The sequence below is a fragment of the Leptopilina heterotoma genome, unplaced genomic scaffold, assembly GCF_015476425.1.
Source record: "Leptopilina heterotoma isolate Lh14 unplaced genomic scaffold, ASM1547642v1 Lhet_338, whole genome shotgun sequence".
NCBI lineage: Eukaryota > Metazoa > Arthropoda > Insecta > Hymenoptera > Figitidae > Leptopilina > Leptopilina heterotoma.
This window is the reverse complement of record NW_025111026.1, coordinates 655661-661090: the sequence shown is the minus strand read 5'-3', so window position 1 is coordinate 661090 and position 5430 is coordinate 655661.

Below are 5430 nucleotides of genomic sequence, written 5' to 3'. Positions count from 1 at the left end.
AATTTTACACAGAAAGAAGGTTAAGTTTGGAGAGACTCAGTCTGAAAACATATTTGCTGTGAAAAATTTGTGTGATTTTGTCCAATGGCAAGTTATTTATTTGGCCACCACTGCGGACCAAAACCAGCAAACAAGAAAACATCCATCATGAGCGATTGTAAAAACGAGGAAGAGTATCTGCGGGGTAATGCTACGGCTAAATCCCTCACTGGTTCCGATCGTCAAGCGCCTAGCGTGAGGACGGTGGCCAGTGCCCCAAGGATGCAGGAGGGCAACAACGTGTTGGGAGTGCCACAGATCATCGTGGACAGGGTGGAGAGACGAGGGAGTACGAGCAGCGTGACAAATCAAGCCAGCTGCATTTCTCAGGATGAACTCAGCAAGATGCTGAAATCCTGTGAGGTCCAGGGGAATGTCAATATGACAATCAAGGATGGACTGAGAAGCATAACATCGCTCGTACGGGATGTGAAGGAGAAACACGCAGCAGCGGCCAGAAAAGATGAGAAGTTCTACCAGGGATTAACCTGATCAGAAGAAGCACGCAAAGAACGAAGGATGAGACGTGACCGTTTCAACGCAGAAATGCTAAGAAACGTTGTCTTGGAGTCAGAAGCGGAAGAGAAGTGGTCCTGAGTTTGTGAAGGACACAAAGAGGAAGAAGGAGGATGGACCTACTAAAAGGACTGAAGGTAAGGGTACCAAGTCGGCACCAAAGTCAAATTCAGTCAAGGAAAAAAGACAGCCACAACAACGAACAACAATGATCGTAAAAGTGGCTGAAGGAACATCATTCGCTAACGTGCTGAAGAAGGTTCGTGAAGAGGCTGACCTGGAGGCCATCAAGACAAGGGTTGTGGGCGCTGTGCTCACTAAAAAAGGAGATCTTCTTATCAAAATAGGAGGGACTTCAAGTAAGGCGTTGTTCACCGAGGAGGTGACAAGGGTCATTGGAGCCCTAGGTAAGGTGCAGATGGCGGACCGGCGAATTACGTTGGAAATCCGCGATATGGATGCCCTTACAGAAAAAGAAGACGTACTGGGTGCCCTGGAGAAAATTTTTACGGTACCAGCAGGAAGTAGGAAGGTGACGGTTCTCGGACCAAACAAGCGAGGAGCAAAGCTCGCTGTCGTGGTCACCAGTCAGGAAGACGCTGATAATCTGGAGAAAATCGGGCACATAAAGATTGGGTTCGTCCCCTGCAAGATAAGAAGAACTATGGTCACAAGGTGTCATAGGTGCCTTGAATATGGCCATATAGATAGAGATTGACAAGCAGTAGATATGTCGGCTGCGTTCTTCAAGTGCGGAGAAGCCGGCCATAAGGCAGCAGATTGTAAGAAGAGTCCATGCTGCTTCTTATGCCAGGCAAAGTTCGGCGAGAAGGAGAATGTCCAGCATGTCGCCGGATCAGGAGGTTGCAAAGTCTTCAGAACTGCCCTCGAGGAAGCAAAGAAGACTTTGTCAAGGACAAGGAGGAAATAAGGCCAAAACAAGAGCGGCACGGGAGAGTCGCGCCAGCGAGTACATGGAACCATTCATCTGCGAAGTCTGAAGCCGAAAGGTAGTTCCGTAGGTGGATAAAAGGTTCGAAACCCAAGGGATCAAGAAGAGGTTTTAAGTCGGTAGTAGTGACTGTGTAAAGCAGGTATGCGAACGGTTTTATTTTTTTATCCTAGCATTTTGTGTTGAGCCCGACATACCCCAGCGTAAGTGGGAACTTCCTGGGCATGCGTTAAAAGCATTTTCCTCTTCTCTCTCGTGAACAAAAAATAATAATAATAATAATGAAATGTTTTCTTGACATACCTCAAATTCACCAATCAAAAGAAAAATAAAACTTATTGTCTTTTTCATGTTTTTAGAAAATTTTTTAATGTTTCTTTCTGCGCAGGTATTGGAAAAACACTTTTATACAACAAAGACGAATAGTCTATGACGGGTTCCACGTCAAGTGACCCAGGTCAAAAATTTACATGGAATATTTGAAAAATTTGTAGTTTCTTTAAAACAAAACGAAAATACGTTTTCTATTTTGGGTTTTGCTGCTGTTTTTCAACACTTTCTAATAGTGTGAACAAATGTAGAGAAAAAAAATTGTTTGACCTTGAAAAATTAAATTAAAAAATAAAATTTCATTTTTTTATCAAATGGGCAGTTTTTATTTTTTTAAAAAAAATTTTATCATAAAGGTGAGGTTTTTTCCTAAAAAAAATGTATAGGTCAAAACGTGGGACAAGAACTTTTAACTGGTCAAATTAAGCATTTACATCTGCACTGCACCGGCCCACAGTGGAATTTTTTTTACAATTTCCTATTAAAAAATGTCTATAGCTTACAATTTTTAACCGATTTAAGTGTTCTTTGTCTTAAATTAAAGGGGAATAAATTCTTAAGACATCCTTCGAGGCCGATTTTGGGGATTTTAATTATTTTTAATTTTTTTAAAATCAAAGTTAACAAATTAATACACTTTTTTAAAAAAGGACGTTTATTTTCTTATTCTGTTAATGCACATGATCTAAATCAATTTAAATTCATCCAATATGACCACCAGATAATTAATAAAGTATAAAATAATTTATTTTAATTGTTATAAACAATATACAGCCCAACAACGCGCAGGGGCGGTGGATTGCAGAAGTAAATGTTTATTTTGACCAGTTAAAAGTTCTTGTCCCACGTTTTGACCTATACATTCTTTTTAGGAAAAAACCTCACCTTTATGATAAAATTTTTAAAAAAAAAATAAAAACTGTCCATTTGATGAAAAAATGAAATTTTATTTTTTAATTTAATTTTTCAAGGTCAAAATTTTTTTTTCTCTACATTTGTTTACACCATTAGAAAGTGTTGAAAAACCGCAGAAAACCCCAAAATAGAAAATGTATTTTCGTTTTGTTTTAAAGAAACTACAAATTTTTCAAATATTTCATGTTAGACCAAAAATTTAAACTTTGACCCCCTCCAGTTTTTATATTTGTTTAAATAAATTAATAATATTTGGTATTTTTAATTGTATCGAATAGGACTACTGTTTGTGCAAACTTTTAACCCGATTCCAAACATTTAAAATTTGGACCTGGGTCACTTGACGTGGAACCCGTCCTATGTATTATTAGACGTATTAGTCTATGCTACCTGTACCGGTGCATGTTAAGTTCTCCCATATAACCCAGCTGGTCAATAAAGTACCCTTTATCTCCCTAAGGCTATAATGGTTACTTTATTGACTGCTGGGTTATAAGGGGGAACTTAGTACGCGCCTGTACAGGTAGATAAAGTGACCATAATACGCCTGAGTTGTATAAAGTAAAGTATGCAACAAGGGAGGTATGTCCGAGTCTATGTACCGAGCACAATATTGAAAAAAGAGTCGTGGCACGAGCGAAGCGAGTGCGAAATTGAGTCATAAACTCGGACATACCTTCCTTGTTGCATAATGTACTATTAAACGTTTTTCGAAATTTAAAATTTTTATACCATTTTTTATAATAACATATTATTGTTATGGTCTAATTTATAAAATAGACAAAGTTTATTTTATATCACTTCTGAGAGTGACAATTTATTAATGAAATTAATAATACACTTCAAAGGTAGAAATGAGACTGAGTTGCAAAAACGTTTTGCAGCTCATGTCGAATATGAAACGATATAGGTGGGGATATTATTTTTGCTGACTATAACATCCCTCTCGCTAGATAGGATTTAGTCCCTAAAGCCTAAGTTTCACATTTTTATTTAAATAAGGTTTAATGTCTACTTCTGACTCTCTATGTGGCTGTCTTTCGTAGGTTACAACGACGGGTTCATTAGTGATTTGGTTTTTAATACAGAATAAACATAACCTTTTAGGTAAACATTTTCGTATGATTTTAAACAATCCACATTTATACATTACATAAATTCCTATAATAGTCAAACTACTATAACCAGCGATGTGCAATATGTCGACAGCCTTTTCTTTCCAATTATTGATTCGAGTACGTGATTTTATTTGCTCTAATAAGTCTAATGTATTATCTAATCCTAATTTAGCGTTTGCTAATGTTTGCTGATCTAATTTTTGAGGTAACGGAATTAATCTATCTCTAAGATTCTCTATTTCATTTTTGTCAAATGGTAATACGTAGCTTACATTAATGTTTACAATTTTGTTTAATGTTTGTGTAGTTGGAAGATACAATTCTGTGTTTTCTAAAAATACTTTACATCTTGAACCTTGTATTAAACTAGCATAGTGAAATGTAATAGTTTCAAGTCCGTCGTCACAATTAATGTCGATAGTTATTTGTCGGAGTGGGAGCAATATGTACCCATTGGTAACAGAGATATATGTTTCTTGATGTAATAAATATGGGGATAGTATACAATTTGCTAAAGCGTCTCTTCTTAATAAAGTAGCATCGCATCCGTTAGATTTACCTAGTAAATAATTTGGTTGTTTTCTTTTGCAGATTTTATATTCTACTATGTTTTTACAATTGGTTTGATAGTCATTTTTTAATGGAGTGTATGATCCTTTATATTTTATGAAATATTCATGTTCAGGTGTATACCCTAAATAAGTGTCCTTTATTTTCTCTGGGATTGGTATTAGTCGAATAATATTTCCTTCTTTTTTCTCGATTACTGGTATTCTTAAAATGTAAGTCAATAACCCTTTTATTATTGCTACTTCCACTTCACTTAAGTCAATAATATATTGATAAGTTTCTTCAGTATTTTCAAAATGGTATCTCGTTCTATGGACTTGTTCGAATTCTTCTATAGTATTTTTTAATATTTTTGGTGTTAGTAGTTGGGGATGAACTATTCCATGTTTTCCGTCGTTAACAGCATCTATTGCAATATTAATGTCTTCGTTTAATTCGTCAATCAGAAGTGTTACTATTACTAATTTTGAATTAATCAAATTTTCTTTTAAAGTTTCGTTTATTGTCGTTCGTAGATTCATAGTTAATTCTAGTTCTCGATTAGTTTGTGTTTGAAGTAGTTCGTGATCTAATGATGATGAATCGAGAATCAGTTTTATAATTTTTGTATGATTAGTTAATATATTCGCTAATTGATTTTGATCATCAAGAACTTCATCAAATTGATTTTTAATAGCTACCAAGTCTGCATCATTCATAATTCCAAATAAAGGCTTTGCTATATCTCCCACAAAATTGGCTAAACCTCTTTTTATTCGATGTCCTCCTAACAATTTATTTAATAAATCATGTTTACTTTTTAACCTGTCGAATCGTCCTCTTATTAAATGAATTTTGTTCTCAGAGCTACAATAAATAGAACATGCTGCTTCACTTATTTGAATTGTTTTCTCAATCATATCAAATCTACTGTTTACATTAGTGACGTTTATTCCAATTATTAATCGCCATTCTTCGTGATACTGGTGTACAGGTCCTATGTCTTCTATA